The sequence below is a fragment of the Candoia aspera genome, chromosome 2, assembly GCF_035149785.1.
Source record: "Candoia aspera isolate rCanAsp1 chromosome 2, rCanAsp1.hap2, whole genome shotgun sequence".
Taxonomy (NCBI): domain Eukaryota; kingdom Metazoa; phylum Chordata; class Lepidosauria; order Squamata; family Boidae; genus Candoia; species Candoia aspera.
In genome coordinates, this window is record NC_086154.1 from 193,508,757 (window position 1) to 193,527,939 (window position 19,183).

Below are 19,183 nucleotides of genomic sequence, written 5' to 3' on the forward strand. Positions count from 1 at the left end.
AACATAAATTTAACTCTGTGATCTGTTTTATCTAAGGAAATGATTGGGTTTTAACTGTAGCTAGCGATTATGAAGTCATTAACTTCATTTTTTATTTCAAAAGTTAATTAAATTCCCTGTTAGGAATTGATTACTGATTTAAATTTAAAACCTTCTGTTTTATTTTTGTATGCTTTGCTCAAACTATAAATGCAAAAGTTCTCTAAAGAATGTATTAGTTCCTTTCCATCTATTTAAAAATTCAAGGAAATCACAAAAATACGCAATTCTTATGCTTTTGCTATGACAAACCATGCCATATGGTTGAATTCCTACTAACGGTATCAAGGAAAATTTTCTTACGTTTAGAGCCTGCACATAACTTTTTGGGGCGTGGGGGTAGGAATTGTGACATTATTTCCAACTTAAGTGGTAAAGGATGGGCTGCGATTAAGTGACACATGTGAATAAAAAGACCCAGTGCAATCCTAGCATCTCCAAGTAATATTGGCAAAGATCCCTATCTAAAACAGCAGAAACACAGTAATTAAGGTAGACATTCTGAGACAGATGAATAAATGAGCTGATGTCATAAGACAGTTCCATTACTTTTTCTGCAAAGTGAAACATAACTTACTGGTTTTATATGTAGGCATTATTTAAACATGAAATGTGTATTTCAACAAAAATTTGGTATGCATTTAATTTTGTACAATTTCATTCTGGCATCTCGAGGTCATATTCAGATGAATTCTGGATCAGGTAAAGCAAAGAGAGGTTGTATCAGTTATGCTTCAACAATACAACAGAATATACAATGAAGACAATGGTAATTCAATTGGAAAGGAATTGATAAATTAATAAGAATTTCAGAATTTTTAAAATATTATATACAACCTAACACGAGATAAAATATTGGTACAAGTGATTACAGAGTCTCCTGAAGGGAACATATGTGAGCCATGTGGAGTGCTGTCCCTATGCAGCTGGTGCTGATCCTCCCAGGCAGAAGTTCAGATTAGTTTCATGGGGAAGCTTTTAAGCTCTACTTCTGTATATGTAGCTTCATGCAATACAGCCTTATTGATATTAGTGCAATTCTGGCAGAAAAAAAGGTCATTTCTTTATTTCCTACTACAGGATCCTGCCTCTTATAGCTAAAGGACCTCACTGTTGCCATGTTGGCTGTTTTTTAGCATAACCTATGTACACAATACAGTATGTTGTTAGTGAAAGATTTTCAGATGGAAAAAACTGTAGCTCCCCTCCAATTTCCAATCTCTGCATTAGTTTGAGATTTAACATAATGAGGAATGCTGCATAATGTAGTTATTTTGAGATCTTTCCTACAAAATCGAAGAATGCACATTTTTAATACAAATCATTCTAGATGCTCTAGTGGCCGTTATCTCTTCCATGTAACAATACTGGATTTTATTCTGCAATGGAAAAAAAACAAAAAACCCTAAAATCTACCACTATATTTATATCCCTCCACTTACCTAAATTCGTAGACCCTTGAGAGGTTATTTTAATTTTTGCCTCATACTCCTATAAACACTGATACACCTGTTCCCAAACATTTTGCCAACTTCATGGAGCATTACAGTACTAGCTTTTCCAGTGCACAGGATACTATATTCTAATAGGTTTGTGCTCTGCTAGGGTAGGAGTGGTCAACTTCCTGAACATTGGAGCTGCAATTTATTCTCCTGACTATCTGGACGGCAACAGATGATGTGTTGGTGACATCGCAGCAGGAGGTAGGGACTAATTTAAGGCCATTTCTTATTTTCTTGACAGAAAATAAGAGGAGGGTGGGTATTAAAGAGAAGTTGATTAGAAAAAATGTTCTAGCAGGGTTTTGCAAGGTGCCATCCTGGGGAAGGTCAGAAAGGACTAAAATTGATAAGGAAGCACTATGACCTTGGGCGAGTCACTCTCTCTCAGCCCAATTCACCCCACAGGGTTGTTGTTGTGGGGAAAATAGGAGGAGGAAGGAGTATTAGGTATGTTTGCCACCTTGAGTTATTTATAAAAATTATAAAGATGGGATAGTAAAATAAAAAAATAAATAATAATATATATTTAAAATACTCATTATCTGAAGATTCTGTGAAAGACTAGAGTTTTGATTGCCTCCTGAATATTAACAGGGAGGGAGTCATCCTGATTTTTAGGGTGCAGAATATTCCGGAGTATTGTAGGCTTGGAGCAGACCTCTCTGTTTTGAAAGGAGCAGGCTAATTTTACATGGAGTAGATGTACTTATATCCAGTCAAGCCCATGATACAGTAGAAGCAAAATGAATAAATAAACACATACATACATATGAAGCTAAGTTTACCAAAGATGACGAATGCCCTAAATACAATGCTGGAAGTAAATCTAAGACATAGCCAGCTCTTCTGTCCCAAGGACTAACAGTGGCCTCAGAAATAAACTATTTCCAAACACTGCTCTTAAAAAATGCTATTAATACAGCAAAGATCAAGAGAGTTTGCATCCAAAGCTCCTTATTCTCAAAAAAACAAAACAAAAACCCCACTCTCTAATGTTCTACTGAATGTTCTACTGCATTTTTATTTGGCTGATCTAAAAACTGCTTAAGCCTGAGAAAGAACAACTTGTCCCCATCTTTAAGGCAACACCTCAGGTTAAGGTGGCATACATTCCCTTCTTCACATCCAGAAGTATGGGTAAAATAGGGCTGTCATTTGCATTTGAGATTCAAGTTGAGATATAGGAGGCAGTAATTATTGGATTTCATATTAATGAACAGAGATATCAAAACTGTGATTTTGAAAAATATCCTAAGAGGGCAGTAGGTCTCTATATAGCAAGCAAGGACCACTTCTTTCAGGGTGGATCCTGTTGGGCATCTGGAGAGACTGCCTGAGGAGGTACACTTGCTGTGGGTTTTATGTTGCCTGGACCACTTTTTTTGCCCCCTCCTTGGAAAACACGACAGGGATGGCAACTGCCCTTGGCTCAGCAGAAGAGGCAGGTGAGTGCCGAATGCAAGAAACTACTGTCACTCTGAGCCGTCACCAGCTTGTTTCCTCAGAGAGCTGCCCAGAAAAGCATCAAAAAAGGAGAGCAAAACAGGAAGCGGCAGCTCCTGCCTTTGCTCTCCATCGTGGTGGCACGGCAAACCAGGGCTAGGCCACCGGCATAGCCGAGAAAGCCAAGCCACGGCCTTATTCTGCCGCCTTTGCCTCGTTAGCACCCGCGGAAGCTTGGGCGGCTGGGCGGGCTGGCCGGCTTGCCCCGTCGCCGCGCATCTCTGAGGGGCATCTGTGCCCGGCGGCCTCCCTTGGAGCGCCGCCGGAGAGAGGAGAGGGCGCCGGGGGAGGGGCGGGCAGCGTGGTAACTCCTCCCACCCCGCCGCGAGCGCGGAGGCCCTCCCTCTTCCCCCCCCCCCCGCCAGGAAAAGGGCGGTTTGGTTTCTGCCCATCCCCCGCGTTTCAGAACCACACAGGAGACCTCCAACCTCCTGGCTGCGGCACTTTCCCCACGTAAGATGGCGGCGACGGCACGAGTCTTCAACCCGAGCCATTTTAACGCCCGAAGAAGGGCGGGGGGAGGGAAAAGGGACAAATCAGGCGCTGGGGCAGAACACTTCCCCCACGCGCCTCCTTCCAGGCAGCTCCGAAGTGCGAAATAAGGCAAAAACAGATCGACACCCAAATGAAAGACAAGTTACACCTTCCTGCTCAGCTGCTCTCCACATCCGGGACATTCAATTATCAGCGCGGCTTCGGTTCCCCCCCCCCGGAAATAATAAAGGATTGTTGCCAGGCTTCCAGGCTTCCCCCCCACGCGGGAGCCGGGAATCGTAGTCCCGCCCCTTGGATGTACTCCCGCTGAAAGGGAGGTTGATTACAGCGCGCACTGAGGCGGCTGTACTGAGTGAAAGACTGTTGCTCTTAAGCCTCACGCAGCCCAACTGTTCCTCGGGAACAGACGCGCCACTCCTCCTCCACACGCAGATGTACCGAAGAAAACCCACATTAATTTCCCCCCTCCCCTCGCGTGTAAGACGTGAAGAAAAATTCAACCCCCAATTCCCTTCTTCAGACCGAGGGGGGGTAAGGACTTATCATTCATACGGAAAGCTCCGCCTCTTCCGGGCCTGTGAGGCTGGGCCGCCGCCTCCTCTCGCTCTCTCGTTCGCTCTCTCCCTTTTGTGAGTTATAGCAACCGTTGCCTTGTGAATCAAGCGCCATAGTCACCGTAGTCCTGGCGACTGTTACCCATCAACAACAACGGCTCCTTTCCTCCTTCACCACCATCACCACCTCCTGCTGCTGCTGCTCCTCCTCACCCCCAGCCTCACCCCCATCCTCATCATCACCCACAACAACCTCCAGCAGCAAGAGCAACACCATCACCACCACCACAGCCCTCCACAGCCCAGGTGAATATGATTGTAATGTGCACCCCCCCTTCCTTTTTCCATCGAGAAACCGACCTGGAGTTGCTCCATTGAGCTGAATCACTGAACGTGCAAAGCGGGGAAAACTGTAATGTGTGTATGTGCGAGACTGTATGTGTGTGATTCCTCCCCCGGCCTGTTTTGTGCTTTCTTTATAGATCCCCACTTCCCCCTCCTTTCTTCTCTGATGGTGGCTGTCGTGAATTGGTGGAGTTTAGATGGGAAAGTGGGTATTATTTGCACTGGGAGGTTAAGAATGGAAAGAAAATTGTACTCGAAGAGGGAAGCTCCCGAATGATCCCGATAAGATGTCTGGAGAGGAGGGGGTGTTTTTTGTTCGTTGTGATATGCTTCCTATTCTTGTTTTTAGGAGTTAATGGACGAAAGGGAAATAAGGTGGCTGTCCATGCCCTGGGTACTTCCATGCTTTAACTTGGAATTTGGAATTTGATATATAAGATTTAGGGGTTTGGAACTTGTGTGTGGGCCTTGGACTCCAACTGGGATTGGGTAGACTTGTCCTGCTTGTGAACTTTTTTTTTTTTGGTTCTGATCATCCTCACCCTACTTGCTTTTTAACCTTTTCAGTACTTTATTATGAGCAGGTTGTTTCCTACATATTGACATTAGCTTGATCATTCATAGGCAATTATCTTTGTGGTGCTGATCATTCTCTTGTTCATTAAATACTGCAATACTACACAATGTTTATTTGAAAGATCTAAGAGAAATATTTGAGAAATTCATGATGTGATTTAATTCAAATTTAATGCATGTATATAATTTCGATTTATAGTGAATCTACCTTGACTAAACTTGGGGTAAAAGCTGCAAATCACCTTTCTCATCTGAAAATTATTTTTATTTACGACACTTTGTATATGAAAGATAAAGATGCAAGAAAGTGGTAGGAGAAATTTACCCAGAAACCTTATTAATTATTGCAGTTTTTACATATATTACTCTTGTGTCTTTTTATTTTTCTTGAGTGCTGAAGTGGAAATCAAGTTGCCCATAAAGAATTATAAATCTTGTGAATTGGAAATATGTGTATGCTTAATCATCACTGGAGTTGCTAATTATGACTTGTAGGTTTGTACCAGGAGCATATGGTAATTGTTTGCTCTTTCTGGACAAAAGGTAATATTTCTTATACACCTCAGTGGGACAAGTTGTTGACATTCAGTTACTTTGCACCTGACCCCTTCTGCTCCTGGTTTTTAACATGGAATTGAAATATTTCTCAATGAGTGTTGCTGATCATCGGAGTTCATATTTTATTTAGAATGCACCCCAAATGTCTTGCCAGCTCACTTTTTTAAATTATTGTGATTTTCGAGGAGATTCTAGCTTTCCTAATTATATTCTATTAATTTGATTGACTTCTTATAAAAGAGACTGATTTGTGAATATTATTTTTTTTTCACAGATGTAATATGTATCGAATAGAATGTTACTCGTAACAATACCAACAAAATATATTGATTTATCTAATAGAACAACCCCTGAAGAGTCTATCAGTGTGCATGATTTCTTAGATTGTCAGTTGCAAAGCAGGTTAGGTGATTATTAAGACTTTGGTAAAGCTAGGGCTGTTTTCTAAATAAGACATATATTGTGTTATATTAATTCATAAACTTATTAGGGTGTATATGCGTACGTGTGTGCATTTACACACACACACATGAAAGGTGCATTATAACATTCTGAAAACTACTGCACAAATCAGGAATGGATAGGTAATACTTTTTCTCTCATTATGTATTAATACTTAAATCTGCATATTATTTTATATCCAGAATATAATTAATCGTTGCTTCTATTTATATTCTTACTACAGTAGTGGCAATTTTCTGGGGGGGGTTTTGTTGGCTGCATCCACCTGTTGTCTTATTTTAAACTGAAATTTGTAATTTATAAAGTTAGAAAAAAATAGTATTATTTTTCTAGCCATATAGTTTCTAATCACTGAGATTACAATATCCCTTTTGGGACATTACAATGTCCCAAAAGCAAGACAATATGTGGTTTAGTGTATTAATAAAGTATGATCATAAAGATATGATACAGACTTACAGTACGAATAGTGAACCTTTTTCTGATCCACAACAATGACCAACTAATCAGCTTATTATGGATTTTTTCTTTTGTATCTTAGAATTACAGATTCTGTAGCATTACTTTTTAAACTTTCACAGGACTACTTTGGTTAATATTAGCACACCAGTTACATTTTATTTCTAGCAAAGCCAACTTCAGAGGCATCACAATTAGCTACTTCCGTGTGTAAGAAAACATATTGTGCTCTGATATTAACGTAAAATATTGAGAAGAGGTCCTTTTGGTAGTTTAAAAGGTAAGTCTGTCAGTCTATCATCTTGAGACAGAAATTCCATATCTTTTATTTGACTTACTCAATAATATAAGAAAAGGATATTTCCTTTGTTGACGCATCTCACTGACCCACAGGATGCAGATGGGATGTCAAATAAAAAATCGCCATTCAGCAATGTTAATTAATCTAATATTTTCATGTTACAAAGCTGGACCTTTGCAGTTGGGCTTTCTTTTGCCCTGCATTCCAAGTCTCAGAGCTTTGGGGGCATAATTGGAGAGCTGCAGAGGGGAGGAAGAATGAATACTATCTGTGATTTGCAGTGTGCTAAAGGATGGGCAGAGCTGGATACATACCCAAACCAATGAGAATCTTTCTTCCTGTTTGATTTCTGATGCACTATATTATGTTTAATATTCTATTTAACGTGTCCCAAGAATTCAGGGCAATAACCATTTTCTGAATGAATAATTTCAAAGATAAATACCTTAATTTATATTATTCTTGTTTTTTATTCCAATTGTATCCTAGCAAAAAAATATTTTAGTCAAATTCAATCATTACCCCAAGTATCCATTTTCTCTTTTCATTCGAGGCACGTACCTACTTAACTATGTGAAGGAAATTCCTTTCTAGATAAATGTTGGCAACTGTGTATTTATTTTAGAGAGATCTATATTCCTGTTTACTACTATGGTTTTATGTTGACATAATTGAATACCTAGTTATTATCTATTCAGAGAGTGGTTAAAAATTTCTTTGGAGGCAGTTACAAATTGTACCCAATATTGTAAAATGTAGCCTACTGCAGTCATGCCTATACCCCTTCTGAGGCATGCACACATCTAAGCACATTCTTTTTATTGGATACTTTCTTTTTCATGTTATATATTTTATATACAGATTGTTCTCAGCCTTTCTTTTCCATATTTCAACACCCAACTGGTGTCTTTATTTAGCACTGTACCAGACATCTTATGCTTGATGCAGACATCATTTCCACTAGCATCCATCATAACTGGAGAAGGTGCAAAGGATTTGAATAGTTTACTCAACTGCTTTTCATTACTGTGATGAAAAACAAGTGGATACAGAGGCTCATTTTGCTTGACAGCTATAGGTTCAAGCCCTTGAGTAAATGGCTGTGTCTTCCTTATTCTGAGATTTACTGCTGTTCTCTTATAAGTAACATACAATTGTTTTTTAGAAACGTGATTATAACTGATGGCTAGGGGCTTTATGGAACCGGAGAAACACATCCTTAATGCAAAACATTGAAGTTTAGGTATCCTATCTGTGTGAGCCTCTTGCCCTTTAGAGATGGACTCTGGAAGAAATGATATAACTTCCTTTTGGAAGATCATTAAAAAGCAGAGAAAGAATTCCATGGTAGTTACCATATATCTCCAAATGGACCATGAATTTAAGATGAAACTCAAAAACAGAAGAAAAAAAAAAGCTCAGCCCCAAAGAAACATTAAACAGAATATTATAAGCACTCCCCAAAGTCCAGCTTCCATACATACTCAACCTAACTACAACTTTGGTTGAAACTAATCCTGGAGATTTTTTCACCCCATGAAATATATGCATTTGGCACACTTGTCTGTGTGCATGTTAATGTGTGTATGTGCATTGACCAGAGGTCACATTCCCAAAAAGGGAGTACTAAAAATTAAAGTATTAATTGAATATATAAGTACTGATTAAAAGTAATTTGTGTGTGAAATAAGGCACCCATTGTAAAATCAATTGATCTCCCATCTGTGTGGAAAGTTTAGGGAAAGTTCAACTTTATGGAAAGTTCAAAAGGCTAATGTATTGGGCTTAGCAAGTACATGTATAAACCTTTGCATGCTTACTTCTGAAATAAGTCACCCTGAGTTTAATGGTGTGGTCTCTTATTTGGAGCATAATGAAGGATTTCTGAGTCCCTAAATTCTGCTTTTTTGTGTAAACATTTTACACTGTTCTCCAACATTTTTTCCAAACTCTGCATCCCCCCAATGGATTTGGACTATCCATTATATCTGACAGCCAGAAGAATAGAAATGTCTTCCAAAGGGTTTAGCAGGAATACAATAGCATTCTTCAAATATATGAAAGTACAACTCTTAGAAGAGACGTGCTTTCTTCATTCCAGAGAGGACACAGAATAATAGACTACGGTTAATATCTGTTTCTATTTGACAAATGTAAGAGCCTCGTGTGGCGCAGAGTGGTAGGTGGCAGTATTGCAACTGAAACTCTCCCCACAACCCGAGTTCGATCCCAGCGGAAGCTGAATTTTCGGGTAGCCAGCTCAGGTCGACTCAGCCTTCCATCCTTCCGAGCTTGGTAAAATGAGCACCCAGCTTGCTGGTGAAGGTGACGACTGGGGAAGGCAATGGCAGACCACCCCGCTATAGTCTGCCAAGAAAATGTCGCGAAAGTTGCGTCCCCCCAAAGGGCCAGATATGACTTGGTGCTTGCAGAGGGATCTTTCACCTTTTTTTTTAAATTTGACAAATGTAATTTAACTCTCCCATTCAAATCTAATTAATGGGAAGGGAGGGGAGAGATTCATCTTTCGTTTAGTTAACACAATATATTTATGATTTGGTTCTAAATTATGAACTAACAGGACATTTCCAAGGAGGGCATTGCTCATAGAAATGGAAGATACTTCTGGGAAACTCATGCTGCTTTCACTTGCATCTGCTGTGAGAATTCCATGAACTACATACCTACAATTGGTTGACTTGCCCTGTGGAAAATAAAGAATGACAATGGAAGTGTATAAGAAGAATGCAGCATGTGGGATATATATAAGAGGCCTCCTGATTTATTTTAGATTACTTTGTATTAACTAGTAAGTTATTATTTAAGAACTCCAGTCAGGCATTACTTTTCAGAATGCATTATTTTTGATAAAAGGATATTGTAAATTAAGCATGGATCATTTTCAAGATAGTTAACCCATTTCTAGAAGAGAAAAAAAATAATTTTGGATCATTTTCAAGATAGTTAACCCCATTCCTAGAAGAAAAAAAATCCAGGGTTCCTAGGTATCTTATTTCATTGCTGAACTGTTTTTACAAGATTTATCTTCCTGGTGTAAAATCTAAGTCCCATCTTCCCCTAGTCATTTTCTTTTCTTTGTTAAACTTTATGCCATGATCTGTTACCTACATCCCAAATTGCAGCAAGCTAAAGATACTACTGTGCAATTACATAAGGAGAAAAAAATTGATGGCACTAATGTAGAGTTCCTTGTGTGTTTTCAATTCTTAGAATTCACTGTTAACAAAAGCAACAAACACCATGATTGTAAACAATAACTTTTGTATAATTAAAGAATAACAGTCTTAACAGTACTGACTAAAATCTAATGGCTATAGTGTGTATACTGAGCTCTGTACAGGTTGTCCTCGTTTAGTGTCTGCCTTGTTTAGTTACCATTCGCAGTTACAACATTGATGAAAAAGTAACTTTATGACCAGTCCTCACATTTACAACCTTCTCAGGTCTGTAAATCAAAGGAAAGCTGAAGTAAGATTATAAGCATAGTTACAGTTTCACTTAGCAAGTGCTTCACTTAATGACTGAATTGCTGGTCCCAATTGTGGTTGCTAAATAAGGACTACCTGTAGTAGAAATTTGAATGCTTTTTAAGGGATGAGGAATGTTTCAAGTGGCATGGCATGTAGTGTTTTCTCTTTAGAGAAGGTAATCACTATCATGATGCTTAAAGATGTATTGGACTACAACACTGTATTCTGTTTTCATAAACGCTTGCTTGCTGTTGAGGAGGTAGGCAGCAGAAACTAGTGTTTGTAGGCAGAGTAGATCTTGGTGACAAAGACTATATTAGGTTAAATTTGAGTATTTCCTTATGATATTTCTTCTGTGATATCTTCTATTTTCCTAAAGTACCTTGTTTTGTTATCTTTTAAAATTGTTCTTTTGTTTCTATACTTTGTAGGTTACTAATGATTGATCCAGCCAGCCATCTGTCAATACAATCGCCAGGAGTCGGGCCTGACTCAATGGCACCTAATTAATCCTGTATACTAAGATATGCCAGGCTAGCCAGTCCTGACAAGAACAGTGTGTATTTTAAAAATATGTGCAGATTAGAGTATACAACTAAAAAAGTGTGATTAAGAATGTTTTTGAATTCCATCTTATTAAAACTGTGGATTGTAGGTATTGATGCTGTGTTCATTAGATTTGAAGGGATTTTTTTTTGTAATAAAAAAATTAAAAAGTAGCTATTTAAAGAATCTGATCCTAAACATCTGTTACATTGCAGTATTCAAATATTTGAAGATAGGAAATATATATTGCTCCAGTCTCATGTAGCCTAATGTCAGTGTGGTACTACAGGTGTTTTTAGAAGCATGCTGCTAAACTTGCTTTATTTACATGCTCTATTTTGCTTGGCCACTGTTAATAGTGTAAGGTTTTCTTCTTCTCCAGCATGTATTTAAATGCACATCTCTATTTTGTCTAGAACTATTTTATCCAACCTGTCACCTCTAGATGCACTGAAACTAAAATTCCCAAACAACATGGTCTCTGTTTGGTGGATTAATTTGTTTTGGTCTGTATGGATTGAAAATTGAATGTTTTAGACCTCGGCATATGTTATTTTATATAATGTGTTTTGTTTTAATCCTTGTGCACTGCCCAGAGTCATTGCTGTAAGATGGGTGGCTATATAAATTGTTTAATTAATACATTAAGTAAATATTTTGAAACTTGTAGTACAACACATCTAAAGGATACCAGGTTGGGGAGAGCTGATGGACACAGAGAAGTGTACCGCCTTTCAGTTGTGTGTAAATATGTTAGTACATGAACATCGAAGGAGATTTCTTATCTTTGTGTGTTTATAACACTTAATATGCTTTAAATACCAAAACAGCATTGTCTTAACAGTTTACATTAAACTTGGGATTACCAATTGTATGAATATTTAAGGACAGTTTTTTTCTGCTGTGATTATAAATTCCAAAATTTAATTCTGGCCAATCTCTTGGAAAAAAACATTATTATAATCTGTCAGAGTTCAACTTTGTGTATGTTCACTGAGTGTAAAATGAAGGAAAAAAATCCTCATCAACAATGTAAATTCTAAACATTTTAGTCTTGGAAGAAAAAACAACTGACCTCTCATGAAGTTCAGTTCTGGTGTCTTCGTTAAAATAATTAAAAAACAAACTATACCTTACTGCTCCTAAAAAATCTTGATGACAATGATTTTGACCTTTTCCCCAATCTAATGGTCTTGATAATTTCTTTAATAATGAGAGAAATAAAAATATGTTTTGCAAAACATTTTAAACTGAGCCATTTTGAATTCAAAGCACTGCACTTTCAGGGCAAAATGCCCAATTTCAATTGTGGTTTTTTTGTGTTTTAAAAGGACTCTTTCAGCCTTTTAAAAAGTATTTACATCCAGTTTGTTAATTGAAACAGCTGTTTTCCATTTGAGATGGGGTGCTTCACATTCAAAATGGGGTGTTTCCAGTTCAGAATGGTGTGACTCAGAACATTTTGCATATATCCAAAACTATACATTTTGGATATATGCAAAATTATTTAAGATTTGTGATATTGTTAATCTTTAAAGTAATCTGAATTCCTGTCCTTTCATAAATTTTAACTTTTGCATCTTGAGCTTAAATTGCAAGCTCAGACTCCTAAAAGCTATTAAATTATAAGCTAGATTGCACATATCTAATGCCAGTTTACAAAATTTTAAATTTGATTTTCCTAGCAGCTGAAGTTTAGTGAAAAAAAAACAAGTCTTGCCCAAAATTTCAGTATATGATGTGTGCTGTTTAATTTTAATTTTTGTTAGTTATAAGAGGGCCAGTAATTTAGAGTTTGCAGAGAACTCTTCAAGTAATCAATGCAAAAGTACCTTAGGTACTAAAGAATTATAAAAATATAACATTGACTTCTCTATATGTTTGGAAGAGCAGAAACAGCTATTTTAATATGTGGATTAGATCAAATGAAGAATCAGTGTAACTTTTCAAAAATGGAAAGAAGATTATAATTACTAAAATCACATATTCCCATTTAAATTTTCTCTCTCCAGTTAATAAAAATATTGCAGTGCTATATTTAAAACATAAATTTAGGATTGGAAAGGAGCTTTAACAGCAATATATATTGGTATGAAACAAAACAGCACACTTCTATCAAAAGGTCTTTCTTAAAAATGATAATTTAGGGGAAATTGTTCTGCATTTAAGTTGACAGACTGTGAGTGAATGTTGATACTACAGTGAACTAAAGCAAACTTTCATTTAAATGTCAGTGTGCTTTTTTAAAATTCAAGTTCCATGTCAAAGGAGTTGAGGCTTATTTTAAGAACCCCAAATGCATGTTTCAATTATCAATATAACAATTAATCTTGTTTAAACATAATGGGAGAAACCTACTGAAAAGTGCATGTTTGTATTTAAGATGCATATTTTTCCAGCATATACAATCATTGATAGATGGCTTTATTTATGGCATTTAAGCAACAGAGTTGTGAACAGTATTTGTATAAGTGTTCCCAGGTGCAGTTTAGCTCTGTATTTTGAAGATCAGGATTATGTGGAAAGAGTCTAGTTTCTTCAGCCTGTGAGGACAGATGGCTGCTTTAAACAGGTGTTACTTTTATTTCTTGTGTTGGGATTTCCAGTGGCTCACAAAAGGGCCATCCAAAGCATATGGCTTCTTCTACATTTTTCAGTAGCAAAACATAAGTTTATGTTTTTCTTTTTTCTAGGCCTCAGAACATTTTACTCTAAACTGAATGTTTTATTAATCTGAAATCTCATGGTACATTCTTACATATTACTTCCTAATCCTTTTAGGAGGATTTTTTTTAATAATAAGGGTTGCTTGGTGAGGGTGGGGGGAAGAAGTAATTTAATTGAGTTTCTCTTTGTATAGATAGAAGTAATTCAAATAATTTGCTTATAAAAGTAACAGTTGCATCTTCAATTAACATTTCTTTTTATATAAAATCAGTGATAGCTATTTTGAACGTATGTTGTTCTAAGTTTTGACTAATGTTAAAAACAGTTTTAATGTTTCAGATTTTACATAATTATTTTGGAATAGGAAGACTTTTTAAAAAAAAGTTTCTAAGATAATAGCCAAATATTTAAGGTTATTTATTTTGTCACTATTGGTCTTTCAGTGATTAGTCCTATTATATTAGATCTATTTCCACATAATAGACAGCCAACTTGACACCATTGTGAATCTGCAGGGACTTATTTTTAGAATCAGCAATTTCAATTTATAAAAAAGTTTCTTGTAACCTAGTAGCTTTAGATGAGGTTGAGGAAAAATGACTAAATACATGCAATATTAAAGGAGTTAATTGTATTGGTTCCATATAGCAGTATAACAAACAGCTGGAAAATTGTAGCCTGTTTTTAAGTTGTCATTGATAGTGCAGAGTTTGCCTAGAGAAGACAGGCTAACATGAATGTGATAATATAATAACTAACTCTAGTTTGCAATACAGTACATGATTTATTTGTCCTATAGCTTATATAACTCAGAAAACAAATAAAGTTTGGACCTTTCTCTATATACTTCCTACATAGAAATGCATTTCTTCAGGAAGATGTTCAATGGTTTAAATAATTTTATGACAGAACTTTTTTCTTCTATATGTGTTTATGCAGAATTGTCTCACTTAAATAAAATTGGATTTATTTCTAAGTAAAAATTGTGTAAAATTGTAGCGTTTATACTAATTATAACTGATTTATTCTCTTAATTTAGGCTTTGGGTTATATGATAGAGAATGCAAATTTTGTTTTTTCCTTTTCCAAAATGGATCAAATAGTTAATTATCTTGATTTTAAATCCCTGCCTAGAAATATGTCTCAATAATTCTGCAATATTATAAATGTGCTTGAAATTATAGCAAAGTAGGCAGGACTTATGATTCAGTCATGCCAGCTCTTGCATGTGGAATTATATAACTGTACATGGTCATATATGAATTAATAGGCAAAATCAAAAGCACAATTATTGTAATAAAAATGAAGGTTCATATAAGAACCAATTCTAATATGCCGCCACTCATTAATCAAAATTAAACTTCCTATACCTTCCCTTAATTGTGATTAGAAAGCATAAATCAAAATGTAAGATGGGAATGTCATTATGATATAACTGAAATCCATTGTACACTCACCCCATATACAACATGCAAGTGAGCATCCAAGAAAATACCAGAGTTTTCTGGTATGAGTAATTCAGATTGGTAGATAAACAAAATAGAATTGCAGGTGGTTAATTTTTCAGCAGCCCAACCAAGTCATAATCTGCCTATTTTCACAGGAAAAATGAAGTGCTAGAATTTCATTCTCATTATAATAGTCATAAGTCTGGTTACAAGACCAGCACAGAGTACCTATACATGGCAGGTTCTCAGAAGAAGGATCCAAATCTTGCTATGGTAATGAAAAATTCCTCCAGAAGCTAGAAGAGAATGGGCAGCCTGTGGGTTGAATTTAGCCTTGAATCCTCTTCATTCATGCCACTGAATTTTTATGGTGTGGTTATGAAAAATTAATGGTGTAGTTTCTTGCTTTTTTGAAGCAGGACGAAATAAACCTGTGGTGTGGATCCTAGAATAGACTTAATACATTTAATCAACTGGGAGGAGAGCAGAAAATCCTGCCCCAACTACTGTACGTATTATCTTTTATTATTACAGGCATTTATAACCAGTCATATCGGTAATACTAAAGCAGCTTAAACAATATAAACAGTTTAAAAAATGTTAGGATCCTTCCCATAAAACAGCTAATGGTGAGGGCTCAGAGATTAGCAGCAAGATTCCAGCCAAGTAAGTTTCAAGAATGGTCTTGCTAGCTTTCCTATGCTCTCCTTTTCAGGAATCTTTTGGGGAAAAAGACAGTTCGGCTGAGCAGGCTCCTATGTCACCTCTGTCTTCAAGGATCCTTCTTTCAAGGCAGTTAGTAATGTAGTTATGGGCCTGTGGGGGACAGGAAAGAGTCTACTAAATTAGGCTTGTGATATAGTCTGCTCTAGGCTTCCTTCCTTTCCCTGGCCTCATCTGCATATGTAATATCTCTCCCCCAATTAGCAAAAGTTGGTCCATCTTAATTGACAACACTGCACATAAAATATTTGTATCCCTCTCCATGTGAAGGGGATAAAGCATTTCCAAGGTATATGATCCAATGTTAAATGTTTCTCTATGTGGATCAGTTCCTTAATAAAAAAGAAGGGGCTTTTCACATCAGAGCTGAGTTCTCTCTTTCTCTGATTCTGGTGTATCAGGAGAGTGAGCTGGAAAATATAGCAATGCACGCACACATAAAGGCATAGTATAATGGCAAATCAATACATTTTTAAGTGATGGAGCACTGAGAGTGTTTATTTACAGTGCTTATAATCTGCCCCTGAAGGATTCAGAATAGCAAATAACAAAAACAAAACATAAAAATAACGTGATCATAAATCCACTGATCAAAATACCTAAGAAAAATGGCTTCAGTCAGATCATCTGGGGCCAAAGTCTCATTGAAAAAATGCAGATTTTACTTGTTTGTGGGATGTTAACAAGATAGGGGTGGCAAGTTCTTCAGAGGGAGGGTGTTCCAGGTATGAGAGCTTTGATGGAAAGGGCCTTTAGATAATTAAATAAGTGAAAATGAAGGTTTGCTGAACTACAGTAACAATCTAATTCAGGAGTCTGTTCCCAGGGGTTGAGAAAACACTTGAAGAAGTACTCACTCTGCATTTACTGGACCAAGTGTCCTGAAATGATGTGTATTCTTGTCCTGCTGCTTGCAGAAATTGCAGGGCTTCCTCTTTACATTACTTGATGAAGATACTGAGCAAGGGGATTTTGTACTTAGGGACTAGCAGCATTGAGAAGATCATTTAAACCCATCATCTGTGAGCTATGTGCATTACAACTTAGTTTTGTTAAATCCCCCTGCCAAGAGCTGTTTACTCATTGCAGTGGCAGCTTGGTTTGCTTCAGGGCAGGAATCTCACGGTTAGCTAGCAACATAGTTTGCCTACTGCTGCCAATAATGGCAAGACTATTGAGTTATGTCTATGGAAGTGTTTAAGCATTCCCAATATTCATTTAGAGCACAGGTTTTCAGCCTTTTTCATCTCACAGCACGCATCTCATAGGCAGGACTTCTGGGTTGTGAAACTGGAGGAGAAATGGAGGCAGTCCATCCCTGGTGATATCACGGGAGGTGGGGTTCTGGCTGATGCAGCACACCTGTGGACATTTCGCAGCACACCAATGTGGCGTGGCACAGCTGTTGAAAACAGCTGATTTAGGGTCTCTTCCCTTGTTAACCCATGCCTGGCAGTGGTTACAGCAATAAATGGATATCCAAGATAAACCTGCAGTGGATACACTCTTCATTGCTGTGGTGTTCCCTCCTCAGTGCAGGGGTGTGGCCTGTTTGTCTTTTTCGATTACCACCATTACCAGATGTGGATTGGGATTCAGGAAGTGGCAGAGTCTTCTATTCTAAGCATTGCTAACATAGGCAAATGGGCTGTCTGGGCTAGCAGTCAGCAGCGATGGTGTTAAGATTATTTATATCCTGCCCTTATTTTGTACAATGCAAGGTGGTGTACATAATGCTTCTGCTTGCTATTTTTCCCACAACAACCTATGAGGTGGATTGGGCTAAAAGTCACTCACAGTTCATTTCAACTCACAGTCTCTTGGATTCTAGTACAGCACCTTAATCACTACACCAGACTGGCTCTCACCGTCTCCTTTGCTTGTGCAGGTAAATCTGGTCCTGAGTACCTAGTCTTGCTTTAACTTTACCCATGAGGCAACCTGATGGCACCACTGCTGTTTTAGGAGGAGGGGCAACATAGAAAAACCACTATTTCATTCTTTTGATTGGGAGATCTTGCCTTGACTCTGATGGAACTTCTCTTTCCTCTAAATTAAGAATCTGGTTTTAAAACTAAAGTAAGGGTGGGGGTAGTTGCCTGACACAGGCAACTGTGATGGAATGTGAGGGTGACCTTGGAAGATGGCGAGTGGGGGGAGAGATGCTGCCTAGAGAATGATTGGATAAAAGAAAAAGGAGCCCTCAACAGGGTAATGGCCAGAGGAAAAAACTTAGGAAGGACCCACCCTAACTACTCAGACAGTAAATAGGGAGGGCAGGAGGTTTGGACTTTCAGACTTGCAAGATTCTGTTAATGTAGCCTACAGCAAAGTAGAATTACCTCCTCTAGTCGTGTTTCCTGTCTGGTTTACCTGGGAGGGCTGAAAGCAACCAGATATTCATCAGTAAAGCCTGAGGAGCACGAGGCACTCCGGTCATAAATAAACAATCACGACACTCCTAGTCCTCCCTTCCAACTTCAGACTGGACTCCAAAATGGCTTTCCAGTCCCTGAGCCATATGCTGCTTTTTCTCAGCACTGACTTCTCTCTTCATCTAATCTGTTATAAGCTAATAGCAAGGATGTAACTGTTCTCTGCTTTTCTACTGGCTTGAAAGAAAACATAATCATAAGCTACAAAAGAACAGGCTGATTATAGCACCTAGAAGAATCAGAACACTAGAAACAATACTGTTTGAAAAAGTCAAAACCACTGTGCGGTATTCTGAGCCATAAACAATAATTCTGAAATCTGGCCATCTTTTTTTTTTCAAGGTCAGAGGAGCCATTGGTAGCTCACAATGTTTTGTATATCTTGAGTCAGCAGCAGCCATGGAGAGGGCACAATGACAAAACCAGTGTTGCACTATCATGACACAAGCCCCACTGCTTTTATATGTGTGTAATGATGTCACATTTAGAATTTACAATGAAGATATTAGAGCGGTCAATAATTTCTGCCTTTTAAGATTGACTACTGCTGAGCTGCTGAGCTTGCCGATCAGAAGGCTGGCGGTTCAAATCCGTGTGATGGGGTGAGCTCCCGTTGCTAGTCCCAGCTCCTGCCAACCTAGCAGTTCGAAAACATGCAAATGTGAGTAGATTAATAGGTACCGCTTCAGCGGGCAGGTAACGGTGTTCTGTTTAGTCATGCCGGCCACATGACCACGGAAGTGTCTACGGACAAACGCCAGCTCTTTGGCTTTGAAACAGAGATGAGCATTGCCCCCTAGAGTCGGACACGACTGGACTTAATGTCAAGGGAAACCTTTACCTTTACCTATCAACAGTAAAGGAACCAGGAGGCAAGAACATGCGACAGACTAGCTATTTGATAGAGCAGCCATGAAGGCCTTGGAAAAGATATTCAGATGCCGGGACGTGTCTGTACTATAAATATCAGAATCATATAGGCAGTGGTTTTCCCTGTGATAGTCTATGGGAATGAAAGTTGTACTTGGAAGGAGCAGAGCAAAAAGAGTATTGACACTTCTGAATGTTGGTGTTAGAGA

General features: G+C 37.9%; 1 protein-coding gene across 1 annotated transcript in view; it reads left to right on the forward strand.

Moving 5' to 3' along the window:
- Positions 1 to 4,184: 4,184 nt before the first annotated feature.
- RFX3 (regulatory factor X3) overlaps positions 4,185 to 19,183 on the forward strand; it is a 151,727-nt gene continuing 136,728 nt past the window's right edge. The window contains exon 1 of the mRNA XM_063295087.1: positions 4,185 to 4,399. The gene's annotated coding sequence lies outside the window, so the exon portion shown is untranslated. The remainder of the gene's footprint in view (positions 4,400 to 19,183) is intronic.